General features: G+C 41.4%; 1 long non-coding RNA gene across 1 annotated transcript; it reads left to right on the top strand.

The window, feature by feature from the left end:
• The first annotated feature begins 7,634 nt into the window (after positions 1–7,634).
• LOC140696746 (uncharacterized) lies at positions 7,635–9,923 on the top strand. Its single transcript, XR_012073223.1, has 3 exons — positions 7,635–7,797; positions 8,123–8,215; positions 9,685–9,923. It is a non-coding gene; the product is annotated as an uncharacterized lncRNA (long non-coding RNA).
• Positions 9,924–14,184: the final 4,261 nt, after the last annotated feature.

The following is a 14,184-nucleotide window of genomic DNA, read 5'->3' as shown; positions in this document are numbered from 1 at the left end:
CCGGCATCCCGGAGCCTGGCGGGAAGGCCTGCTCCCGCCTCCTCCTGCAGACGGTTCCTGGCTACATTCTGTCGCTGGACCTGCAGGACTTCAGCAAAGGTGTTGGAACTAAAACATTGCATCAGTCCCATTAACCATGCCTGGTTTGGTCCCTGCTGTCCTGTCTCATCAGGGTGAATATTGATTCGTGTAGAACAGGGCACAGCAGACTTTTTCTGTCAAGAGCTTGGGGGTAAATATTTCAGGGTCTGCAAACCTCCTGATCTCTGGTGCAGCTGCTCAGCTCTGCTGTTCAGACCCCAGAGCAGCCAGACAGTCCACACACCCACAGAGCTTTACTCACAGCGGTGACTGGGGCTGGATTGGGTGTATGAACTGCAGTTTGTCCCCACAGCCTCCTCACTATTGACACCTGCACCTGAGTGTGCATTTGTGATAATGGGTGAACCTACAATGACACGTCATCATCACCCAGAGCCCATAATTGACACTAGGATTTGCACTTGGTGGTGTGCACTCTGTGGGTTTGGACAGATGTGCAATGACATGTATCCACCATCACAGCATCATACAGAGTAGTCTGTCTTAGTGACCTTAAAATGCTCCGTGCTGCACCTCATTCATTGCTCCTTCCCCTCTAGCCTCTGACAGCCACTGATCTTTTAGTCTCTGTGGTTTTCCCTTTCCCAGAACACCATACAGTTGGAATCAGACAGTTGCAGAACTTTCCCAGATTGGCTTCTTTCACTTAGTAATATGCACTTAAGGTTCCTCCATGTCTTTCCATGCCTTGATAACTCATTTCATTTTAGCACCAAATAATAGTCCATTTTCTGTCTGGACCACAGTTTATCCATTCACCTACTGAAGAAGAGCTTAGTTGCTTCTGAGTTCTGGTGATTATGAATAAAGCTGCTATTAACATCTGTATGCAGATTTGTGTGTGGACATAAGTTTCCATTTCATTGAGTAAACACCGAGGAACACAGTTGCCGGATCATATGTTAGGAGTACGTTTAGTTTTGTAAAAAATTGCCAGACTGTCTTCCAAAGTATCTGGGCCATTTTACATTCCCACCAACAATGCATGAGAATTCCTGATGCTCCACATCCTCACCAGCATTTGGTGCTGTCAGTGTTCTGCGTTTTGGCAGTTCTGACTGGTGTGCAGTGGTACCATGCTGTTTCAGTTGGCATCCCCTTTATGACACATGTTGTGGAGCATCTTTCCATAGACTTCTTTGGCATCTAGATTTCTTCTTTGATGAGGTGTGTGTTCAGGCATTTTGCTCAGTTTTTAATCAAGTTATTTATCCTTCTTGTTGAGTTTAAAGAAATTTTGGTATATTCGGGATATCAGCTCTTTATCAGTTTGTCCCTGCCCTTCACCTGCAGCACCGGAGTTGTCCTTTGGGTCTCAGTGGTGTGTCAGCTCTTCAAAGAGTTTCCCTGTCTTCCCTCAGCCTAAATATTGTCCTTGTATTTTTCACTTTCATTGACTCATTTTGTTCTTTTTAAATAGCATTTCCCATAATTTGTAAGTACATTTGAAAAAAAGGGCAATGATTGAACACTGCCTCTCCCACCAGGTTGTGTGCCCTGTGAGAGCAGAGGCCCTGTCCCCATTCACCATTTCCCATGACAGCACATGGCACATGTCCATGTAAAAGTGTGTAACGTGGGGCCAAACCTGATGAGCAACTATGACGACATGTGTTGGCTACCATTTATTGAGTAGACTTTGTTTCTGATCTCAATTATTAAATCACATGAATGAAACTTGTTTGTTTTGAAAAATAAAACAACAAAGCACACCTCCATGTGATTGGTACATTCTACTTAGAATTCTGACCCAGGCAGGGATGTTCACCGTCATTTTGTGGAGGAAGTTGGGGAGGTAAAGTAAGAGAGTGAGATCAAATAAAGTAAAAATGATAACTATCAGTTGGCTTTATATTCACTAAGATATAAAAGTTACTTTAAACCCTATCTCAGCTGTTCTGTTGTTTTAAACATTTCTCATAGAATTAAATGGAAGCCCACTAAACCCTGAAAGGGAAATTTTGTGCTAAGGTCCTGAAAATAGTTTATGTCTATTTCTTGAAATGCACATTTTCCCTGCTGGTTACATAAAGTCGAGGCGGGAACACAGCCTTTTGCTGTGTGTGTCTGCCGGCTTCACGGGCTGCTCACTGTCATTTTCATTTTCTTGTGTTGCAGTTTATGACGGTTTTCCATGAGATATATTTCTCAGCCTTTTCCTGAATGAAGGATTGAATTTTCCACAGGAAATCTTATGAAAGAGAGTGACAAGGCACATGGGTTTCCCAAAAAGGAATAGTTGATGTAATAAACTCTCACTATGGTGAACTTTTTAAATACAAGCCAGTTGAAAATTTTATCACTAGGTCATATGCCACAAATCTGTATTAAAAATAAAAAGATTCAAATTTTATAGAAGAATCGGTTTGAATCAAGTAGAAATTATGATTTGTACACTATTTGTTTTTAGAACTTATACTCAGTCTTATCATAATTGCCTGTGGTAGGAACTGGATCATTGTTTATTTATTTAAAAAAAATCCACTAGGTGCTATTTGCCCCATTCTTGATGCGGCAGGGCTGAGGTTAGTTAAGTTGGGCCATTTAGGATTCTTAGCTAGGTTTTCCAGACATTGATTTCAGCCTCTTTATCTTTTTTACAATCGCTTCTGTTGTGTCGGCCTTTGGTCTTTTGACAACGTGGAAATACCGCACGGATCTGCCTTTCCCTTTTTTCCTGTCTTTGTGGGAAAAGATTTCTGTAAGACGAACTACTAGGATATTAAGGATTTTGTGTGGGGTAAGTTTGGTCAGTTCTAAGGATTTCAATTTATACGTAACAATACTTGGTATTCTGCTAATGACAGTAAAATTATAAACTAACTTAAGTATACATCAGTAAGTATAGTACAGTAAGCCCAACACCCAGATTAAGGAATTCACAAACTTTTCCATATTTCCTTTATTGAGACCTTTGTTCTTTTATTTGTCCTTTGTTGAAGTATTTGACAGCAAATCCAAGAAGACATGTCACTTTACCCTATGTACTCAAGTAGGCATGTTTGAAATATGAGGGCCTTTTCTTTGATCAGGTTTTTCCATTTGACCCATGTGCTCATTAAGTCCCAGCTGTATCAGGAATCTCACTAGGCATTAGGGATCCTTGGGGCAATGAGACAGTCCTGGCTCCCAAGGAAGTTAAGGGCTGATGGAAGAAACCAACACAGGAGATTGGGTGCCTCAATTAAGGTCCCTGCTGGATGACACCAATTGGAGAAAATTTGTGCACAATACAGTAGGATTCACAGAAGGGACTGGTCAGACTTGTAGGGCAGGCCGTGAGAGAGGTGGTCAGCAGGGCTACAAGAGGAGGAATCATTTGATCAGAATCTGAAATCCTTTCTGCCAACCTTTCTACCAAGCTCCCAGTGCCCATCACACACAATCCTGTGCTGTAACTGTTTTTGATTCCAGTTACCACATCTCCTTCAGGAAGGATTTTAAGGTCGAAAATATTTAAAATCCATAATTGTTGCCAGAAGGGACATAGAACAAGGAACATAGAAACAACACAAATGTCCATCAGCACATGACTGGCTAAAGACGAGGTGATATATATATACAATGGAATACTACTCAGCCATAAAAGATGCCATTTGCAGCAACATGGATGGACCTGAAGACTGTCATTCTAAGTGAAGTGGGGTGGAAAGAGAAAGAAAAATTTCACATGACTTCATTTATGGGGAATCTAAAATTAATAGCAATAATAATAAGACCACAAATGAACCAAATTTTATTTTGATTTCTTGAATATATGTAAGCACATCTGACTGTCCTTTGTGATTGGATTACCATATTCTGTTTATTATTCTTTTGTAGATGTCCTTATTCCTCTGGTAACTGTAATTTGAAAAATCTAAAGCTCTAATCTGTTCTTAGAAACAGTAATTAGTACATATATGTAAACTAAAAAATGCAGTATACTCTATACATGTATTTACATGCAATATGTGTATGTGAAGTTGAACTGTATTAATTCTACCTACTAAAACTGAAAAAGGAAAAAAATAAGAAATCTATTTAAAAAAACACCCCTCTTTAGATATTAAAACGTTCATTTCTGAGATTCTGTGAAAGACAACATGGAAGTAGGTTTTTAAGATTTTCTCCTTGCGCCTCAGTGAGCAGCCTGGGCTGCACATCTTGGCCGCCACAGTCACCCAGGACTTGCCAGCTTGCTCCTCACTTCTTGGGAGGAAGTTTAGCTGCTTCAGGAATATTTATGCTCTTAGAAGTTGCTGAAAACCCCACAGAACTTCTGTTTACATGGAGTGTATCTGTCATTATACCCCATTTTAGAAGTTAGAACAGAAAATTTAAACCCAATAACTGACAAGCACACGCTGTCCCAGCATGTGGTCAAAGCAGTGCTGCCACGGTGGGGTTGTTTTGGTTCCAGAAAAAATGCACCGTACACTCAAGAATGAGTGTGAACCCACAGATCTCATCTCATCAATGCTATGAAGAGGTGGGACCCAATGCCCCTAAAACAGTGCTGAAGTCTCCAGATGTCTCAGAACACACAGAGCCATGGGATCAAGAATCCAGTGTCTCGTGGATCATCAGCCGTGGGGACCGCGTCCTGGGTCAGGAGGAGCAGAAGTAGGGATAGCAGGCACACAGTCCTTTTGATAGCAAAGCTTTAAAGGTTTTGATCTGACTGAAAGTTTGGCAAAGATTTGCATTTAGACTAAAACATTTCCTCTCCTGGAGACGTTAGAAGGATAACACTGATTAATAGAGGATGATTGTAATGGATTAATTATGATACTGATGACATGGGCTGCAAACACTAACCCTGCACTCAGTGTAGACTAAGCCTTTTATGTACACAATTCATTAGGTCTCCACACCCCTACAAGGTGGCATTAGCACTCATACAACCATGAAACCAGTGACTATAAAACAGTCACAAGCCTTCCTCTCCAGCATGAGGTAGCAAAACCAGCAAGGATTTTCAATGACAAAAGCAAAAATCATATATTTTTGGGAAAGAAAGCAAATGAAACACTGAAGAACAATAAACAAAAAGAGCAGATGGAATGGAAAATTTTATTGAAGAAAGCAATGATTGATTCAATTAAAACAGGTAATGTCCCTGGTATAATTGAACCATGAATCCAAATTTTTGGGAAAGTGGATTGTGAAATTACTGTCTCATTTAATATTGGAATTCCTAGTTGGACCAATTTGATATGCATCACTGGTGTGAGGTTAGATATTTAGACAAATAACAACATTCCTATTCTTTAAGTTAACAGGAAACATATCACAGGACTCCAGACTTAGGGAGAGAATGCAAACAACAACAATCATACTCCATCAAGTAAGGACACGTGTCCCTGCGTCACCAATGAGAATTTGCACAAAGAAAACACAGTTCTCCAATTGTGACAAATATGAGACTGTGATCCATGAATTACAAGAACAAGCAACTGTTTAAATGCCATGGGCAAATTTTTTTTTATCATCTTGAAAACATCACTGATGTTCTAGGTAAGAAAAAGAATTGTTTTACTAACAAATCCAACTGACACAGGGGTTTTTCCAAGTGACAAGGTGATTCCAAAAAGTGCAGTAAAATGAGTAAATATGATCTGTGCAGTGACGGAGATGGTCTTAGACTGACCAGCATCACGATTCCCGGTTTTACACTTGCTATCTGCTCGTCACCTCTGACACAAGAACTCAACAAATGATTTTTTCCTTTAGAAAAAAAGATAAATAAAATCTAACTACAAGATGTGGTATGTAAAGCGGTGATGAAGTTGTCTAACCTTATAATGCAGCCAGTGTAATGTAGCACTTATTCGGGCACTAGAATTTTTAATTCATTATTTCTTTTATACCCTCGTTCTATCCTAAAGGAGTCACTTAAAGTTTTCTACTTTATTCAACATATCTTGTGAGGGTTGTGATATACTCTGGTATGGCAGTTTTCAGAGATTTAAAATCGCCTCTGTGGTTGTGGTCTGGAAAGAGAAGGTTCCCTCACAGCTGCGACGGAGAAGGAATCCCCGGAGTCCGCCTCCGGGCAGCTTCCGAACCGCATCTGCTTGCACTTGGCACGGGACACCATCAGCAAGTGTAACTCTGACAAGGAGATTTCCCCGGGGCCTGGGAGGTGCTCTAACATTGTGAAGACACTTGTTTCCCAGTTAGGTAAGTCTTGGAAAAATAGTTTATTAGAAGTGACTCCCTTTGTATGTGCCTTTTGTCCTGAGAGGTTACTAATTAGCATAGGATATAAAATACCCCATAATATAAGAATTTAGGTACCACATCTTTCCATCTACCTGTCTATTTGTTTATCATATTTATAGTTAGGTTACATTTTCTATGACGTTCACTTCTGGGCACCAGAAAAGAAAGGTTACAAAATATTTATTATAAATAGGGGGGACTGGGTCTAAGGGTTAAAAACCACTACTGCTAACAATAAAAACCATATAATAATTTTAATCTCAGTTGCATCAGACCTTCCAGAATTACTCCCTCAATTTCACTGTTAAAACAGTAATGGAATCTCTGTTCTTCCAAGACTCGGGCCTGATCGCCACCCATCCAGACATCTGTCTGTGGGTCCCTACTTGTCCTCGATGCCCCCAAACACACCTTACGGGGTGAACTTTCTTCAGTGCCCCTACTGTAGGGGAAACCTGGAAGTCCCAGGCACTGTCCAGGAGTCACATCAACCTGCAAAAATCAAAGTCATGTGACTGAAACGGGACAACCCAGGTTGTGTGATAGGGCTGAAAGCTCACCAAAAACAGGTTTGGGGGCCAAACCCAAGCCCACCGGCTCCTCACATGAAGAAGGACAGGGAGGCCCAATTAGCCACGAGACTGGGGGGCTTCATTACTCCATGAATAAAGGATTTGTGCCAGTCCTACCTTTAGACAGGGAACCCGAAAACCCAGACTTGGAAGCACCCCGTCCCTTCCCCTCTGAACAAATATTCTCTCAAGACACATAGTGAGAGATGGGAGCCCTGGTGAGCTCTGGAATAAGATGCAATATGAAAGACTGCTGGTACCATATGATGCGGAGCTCAGGCAGCCCCCAGGGCCACCAGCCCTTCTGGTACAACTGATGCCCAATCTTCCATCCACAACAGTTTCTTCAGGACACTTACACACACATAACCATCACACAAAAATGATTGCTTAGACATATTTTAAGAGAAATAACATTATGAGAATGCCAAATTCATGACAAGTCAGAGTCAAGACCCCAGAGTATTTACTGAATGAGATTTCACATGTGCTCCGCAGAGAACTTTAAACCCTTAGGACACAGTCATGGAAAAATAGGCATTTTCTTTCTTTCCTCCAAGTTGGCTTTGCTGGAGAACTCCAAAGACACAGGAAGACTCTGGATCCCACCTCTACTACTTACACAAAGGGCTCAACACGTGGAGAGGGATCAGCGCTGGTGCGACCGGCTCCAATGTGACCACTCCCGTGCCCAGCTCCCCAAGGAGCAGAGCTCCCACCAAAGGAGCAGAGACCCCCAGGAGCAGAGCTCCCCCCACGGACACTGCAGTGCCTACAAGAATCAGGAGTCTGATGAGTGAGCATGGGGCGGGCAAGACAGGAAGCAAGCACCGCTCCCTCAAGCTCTGCAGGTGATCTCTGTGTCATCTTGAATAAATACAGTCAGCATTAAAGATGTTTGACAAGAGGGTAAAAGGTAAGGCCTCCCCAAATCTCCACTCATTCCTTTAGTGGGAGTCCTGTTAGAACACATGGTGACAGACGCTGGCATTACATGGGCACGTTGCCCTCAGGGCTGCAGGGGAGGCCACGGTGCTGCCTCTGCCCCACCTCCTTCCCTCATCCCCCAGAACTCACAGGGGCCACTGACACGTTTCTCTGACTTTCTCTCCTTGGTATTGCTGCTCTTCTAGCTTTTAAGAGCTCATAAACACCTCACCAGAAAATCTTTAACAATGAATCCAAATCAAATGAAATCAACCACAGATACACACTGCCTTCATCATTACTTTTCATTTTAGGACGAAATTCTTGAAGACGACTCCCTGACCTGAAGGGATGGATGGAGGAGAAAAGAAAAGAAGACAAGTATTTTGGCCCAAAAAAAATGAGAGGTAACCAGATGGTGGCTAGTTTTCATCGCACCTCTCTGCCCGCCCCAATTTCACATGCCCCTCCCAACTCAATTCATCAGAACTCGACTGAAGGAGACGGCTGTGCAAATTTATTGGAAGCCAAAGAAATTGCTCCAGAAGCAGTCTCCCGATCCCAGCGAGAACACTGAAAACTGAACAGTGCCAGGATCTGAGTACTAAAACACACAGACCCAAACTCCACCCCCCTCCCTGGTGGGTGTACTTACAATGGGGGTGTCGCCACGCAATTTGTCATCATCCAACATATAAAAATGAAAGGGACACCAGTTTTCAACATCACAGTCCCTCTGAAACAACTGGTAGTCAATTAGCGTTTATCGGCAACAAAAGTCGATTTTCTCCCCTGCACGTGGAGGTCAACACACAGAAGAGACTGATGATCCCCACTGCGAGTGTAGCTAAGTGTGTCTAAGCAAACTGGCTCCATCAGCCTCCTGATGAGCAGGGAAGTGTGTGAGCCGCGGGGCTCTGCAGACTAATGGCCAGGCAAGGAGGGCGCTTCCTTGCTTTGGGGAGAAAAACGCGGAAGCAACACTCGCTGGAAATAAATTCTAATTAAAATTTCAACTGCGGTTCCTGCAGCGTAACCCCCGCCAATAGATGAGGCTCCCTCTGTGCTGTCCAGTCATGTGAGGCAGGCTCATTATTATAACTGTGTGTTTGGTTTAGCAAGTGAATCATGTCTGTTTTCTGGAAATTACTTGAGGGTGGAAAACCTTCCAAATATGTTCATTTATTTGCTGTGGAATCTGTTTAATCTTCGTAAGAGCATTTACAATGACAACCTTCTTAATTACAATGACAACCTTCTTAAATAAGCATCTTTGCCTGAGAGACCTTTCCAGGCACATGCGCTGAAACCTAGGACAATCCAGAAGCAAAATCAAAACCGTTTCAGCTGCACAACACCGCAGAATGTGTCCAGTTTGAGAATCAAGGATTTTTTTCTCCATACCCTTATACTCTTCTGCCCAAATTAATCAGCCTCTGCTGCTCTTGTATACTGAGTATTGTATGACTCATCTTCTCTGCCTGTGAAATGGAAATGGGAGATACTTCTACCCAATAAAATGTCATAGAACTAACCAGCAAAATTATATATATTAAAAAAAAAGCTGTCCAGGGTTATGAATCATTTATTTAATGTGTCAATTGCTACAAGAATAAACTTTTCTAAATGTAAAACCTCCTCAGAAATCTTCAATTACTATTCAAGAAAAAATATCTCAGAAAATTTCTGAGAAGTATTTAAAGGAAAATCATTTTAACTGAATCATATTCTATGCACACTGAATACATTCTCTTTAGAGAACTCCTAGTTTTTTTTAAATGACCTATAAAAATACACCCAGTATTAATCAGTAAATCTTCATTCCTTATTTTTAAAATTCTTAAGACATGCTATTTTTCTTAAATCAAATGTGTAGGTATTCGCAAGCCAATGGACAACGGAATTACCTAAGAAGACATTATAAAGCAGCAAGAGCAACTAGCACTTTGCCAAACATCCTGCCTGAGAGCCACTCGGATCATCTCATTTTGACCTGACCGCTTGGAGGAGAGCTCCATCAGCCCATTTAACACATGAAGAAACTGAGGCTCTGGGTGGTCATGTTTCCTGTACTTGATGGAGCCGGGATCTAAACCCGGATCTTTGTCTATAGAGCCTGTGCCTTTACCAGATCACACTTATATTTCTCATACTTCAAATGCACTCAGTCCCCGAGGTAACACACCTTCCTTGCGTTTCTGAGAGTTTTAGGAAGTACTGAATTACGAGGACTAAGCAGACATTTTGTGTGGGCTAATTTTTTATTTTCTGATTTTCCTGAATCAGTTCAGGCTGAATTCATACTACTTACGAGGAGAAGTCCTGAGGCAGAGGAGAGAGGGGAAGATAAGCCAGTCATAAACAATTTCAAGAGATCCAATTCATCAAGGAAGCAAAGTATTAAATAAACCACTTCAGCAACACTCTTGTCAGTAAGCCTTGGTTTCTCTGTCTCAGCCTGAAGGAGGGTAAGCCCTCCAGCCCATCTGCCTTCCTGCCACCTACCGTGGATGATCTTGGCTCCCTCACCTGTGACACGTGTGTTCTCCAGGGAATCTTTGTAGAGATTAAACAATAAAACTATATGCAAAGGGGATAATTATTTGCTAGACAGCAGGCACAAAACAAAAAATAAAATTATTTTATTTCATGGAAATGGGAGGTAGGTCTCCCAATTAAACATTCCTGATAGAATCCCAACAAGGACTTTAATTTACCTGCCAGAAATTGTAAAATAACCTTTCTTTTTTAAAGGTTGTATCCATTCTCCCTACTTTTTACCAATCCTGGCTGTTATCCTGAAAATCTATTCCCAGAACTTGGCATCCATCTCCCATATTTAAATCCTTAAAGTTTGAAATTATGATGAAGCTTGGGCACATAAAGATTCACACCATAATTCACAGAATAAACAAAGACCACAGGAACAGGGCCACCTCCAGACCCCATGTGCTCAGGACAGGCTCCAAACTTCATAAAATCTGATGCATGCTGTTTGAACAGAAAGAAAATTGAATGCTATCAAGGAGGCTGACACAGAGCACTGGCCAGCTCAAGAGACGACTCCTTCACCCCTCGTCTGACTTAAGTCATCTAACAGTTGTCAGTTGATCTCTAACTAAAAGTAAAACAGGGGTAGGGTTGGAAAGTAACATTTTTCCTACAATATATACATATTGTCAACTAAAAATTGGCACTTGTCATCTGCCTCTGATTTGATTAAATCATGAGCCACTGCAGCTGCTGACCTTCAACGACCTCTGAAAGTAGTTAAGGGTGGAGATCAGGAATGGGGTGCTCTGTGCTCTGGGAAAATGGGCAGAAAAGCCTTCAGATAGTTAGACATTTTCAGGAAATTTTAAGAGCCCAAATTCTTTCATCTCCTTCTATCTAGAAAAGCACTAAAATCATTAACAGAGACACCTGCTCCTCGACTAGCAGCAGCCTCTGCCTTAACGTATACTTGACTGCACGTCCCCCTTCACTGAAATCTCATATACTGCTGAGCTCCCCCTCATCTTCAGAGCACTTCCTCCGAGCTCTCTGAGATGCTGACACCTGGGCTCTGGTTCTCATTTTGCCCCAGATAAAACAACCCACATCACTCATGTTGTGTGGTTTATTGACAGTATCACAAAAATGAAGCTTACATACTTGAACTCATAGTAAACATTCATTATAAAATATTTCTTGACTTAAATTACTTTTTAAAAGTAAATAATTATTCCATTTCTTAAATATAGCATTTTTAAATATAAATTAACAGATATTTGTGAATCTTAGGAAAATATATTCTGGAAAAATTTTTAGCTAATTAATAAAAAAGCTACTGTGTGGAGTTATAGAAATTCAGAAGTGGAAAAGAATATTATTGTAACTCAAGTTCTTGTTTTAATTGCAGAGATCCTGAGGCCTCAGAAGACATATAAATTTGCCTGATTTTATACACTGTCCTTTAACAGAAAGCCTAGAACTAAGATCCTGGTCTTTGAGAAACCAAGACTTGCTCAGCTGGTGCAGGGTGAACTTTATGAAAATGGGTCATGAGAAAGAACCAGAATGTGGGGTCCTGGGTGAGGCAGCGGAGGAAAGGAGGTTCTCACCTGGTCGTGGGTGAGAAATAGGCTCCTGCAGTGCTGGTGTGATGGGCATCCCTCAAGTGCCTGAAAACTACTATTTAGCACACCTGCCACCGAAACGCACACGAGCTGTTTAACTAGAAGGCTGACCAGGAGGCTTTCTCAGTGACACAACAAGCTATTTTCACGTTCACTCTACAACTACAAGAAGAGAAAGAATAGAAAGCTGATATTAATTATTAATAATTTACACCAAGAACCAAGGAATTTCCAGGAGAAATATAAAGACTTGTTGGAAGTTTCATTATGTGAACTTACTGCCAATTCAGTTGTCTTAAAAATTGTTCTATAAAATATATTGTCCTTTGCTGCTCCAAATCACATTTGAAAGAAATAATGTTTCTTAAGGGTGTTTCTGGAATTTTCTTCTATTTTCTAACACCAAATTTCAGAGCTTTAAAGAATTGCAGGGTTGGAATTTGGTCCACTCTTCTCTAGGCAATTTATTGTTCCTTCAAAGAACAAGGGGGGAATCACATAGAAAAGCATTTGAGCATCAGGCTGCTTACATTTCCTCCGGAAGTCTTGGAAAATAATGTGGAAATGAACAGCAGGACAGAATCCTGGTTGGAGGGTCACTGGCTAGAAGGTGAGAACAAATGTGTTCTCCAACATGCTCTGGTAGCCACTAGTTTAAATGAACCGAGCATACACGCACCTCTACGTGAAAATCTCAACCGTTACCAATCGCTAAGTGCAGCCCGAAGCAATGAACGGAGTGCAGAGGTCCCCGGCGGCTCATCGTGGTGTCTTACACCACGTGCAGGATGAGAGGTGCCTCCCCGCCCCCTCCCTCCCCTCCCCTCGAGGGAGATGGCTGGTCCACAGCTGAGCTTACCTCATAGCAAGCTGTCTCTCAGCCCTCTGTCTAAAGCAAGATAAAAGCAGGAAAGCTACCTGGGACTATGCAGAACCATCCCAAAAGGGAACTGAAGCACCTTTCTTCCCTCCTCTCTGCTGCCTGGAATGTGGACCTGATGGTTGACCCTCAGGCAGTCACTTTGGGCCATCAGGTTGATGGGCTGAAGATAACAGGCATCTTGTTCTCTGACCCAGGGGCCATCATGCAAACCAGCCCTGGGCTACCGATTGCTTGACTTCTTTATGTAAGAAGGAAATACAATTTTAGCGGAATTGGGAATTACAATGTATTAGGAAATACAATGTTTTAGCCACTGCTGTTATCTGGGGAACTAAGTGTTGTACATTGCCATGGTAAGACCTAATAATAAAGTTAAATATTCACCAAAAACTATTTACCAAATAGTTAATAAATGATAAAGAGATCTTGATTTTTGTTTTAATGCTATGAAATGTAAATCGTTTCAGCATATGCCAATAAAACAAGACACTGTGGAGATAAAGCAAAACAGAATTTGTAGAACAGAGACCAAAAGCATCCTCCTCTCCAAGGCACAGAAGGACAGCCATGACTCTACGTGACAAGGCTGGAGTCACATGGGCTCCCTGTTTTCCTTGTCTTGGGTTGTGTTCTGTTTCCGACCTTGGGAAAATGGATAAGACTGCTGGTCAAATCATTTCAGGAACAGCTTCCATCGTGTAGAACCCATGTCTCTTCCTTTCCTCTGCCTCCTGGAATGTTCTGACACAATTAATCAGTCCAGCCTTCTAAACTGAGCAAATGGATCTCAATCAATCTGCTTTTAGACACAGTTAAGAAATAGACATTAAAAAGCATAACTAGGAAATCTTATCTTCCAGAGGTCATTGCACAGATGAAATAGGAGAATATCTGTGAATCACTCTGTAAACACTAAGTACAATACAAACAATAGTAGTACTGATTCTATGTCACATTCATCAAAAAAGGAAAACAGAACAGTTTTCTACCAGAAGGAGAAGGTGCTTTGCAATTTTCTGTCACTTTAATTCTTCAAAAGTTTCTATAAAATTGATGTCTTTAGAAAAATCAATGCACATTAGGGACTAATTTTAATTCCTTCATCTCCCCCGGTTTAACACATATCAAGAATGTTACCATTTCTAGACATTTTACTTAGGAAATCCTTTGATATACATGAGGCACAGAACACAGCAAATTGTCAGTATCACTCAGGATAGGAAACCCATGTTTGATACCCGAACTTGAAGACATGAAGAAGATGCCTGACATGTCCCACTGACCTTTCAAGCTATTCTTTTTCAGACACTTGTTTCTTCTTGATCCAGAACAGACATGCATTTGTTGATGTGAGACTCTTTAAGTGAAAAGGTCA

Source organism: Vicugna pacos, chromosome 6 (genome assembly GCF_048564905.1).
Source record: "Vicugna pacos chromosome 6, VicPac4, whole genome shotgun sequence".
NCBI classification, from domain to species: domain Eukaryota; kingdom Metazoa; phylum Chordata; class Mammalia; order Artiodactyla; family Camelidae; genus Vicugna; species Vicugna pacos.
The sequence above is the reverse complement of the archived record's forward strand: the minus strand, read 5'-3'. Positions and strand labels throughout refer to the sequence as shown.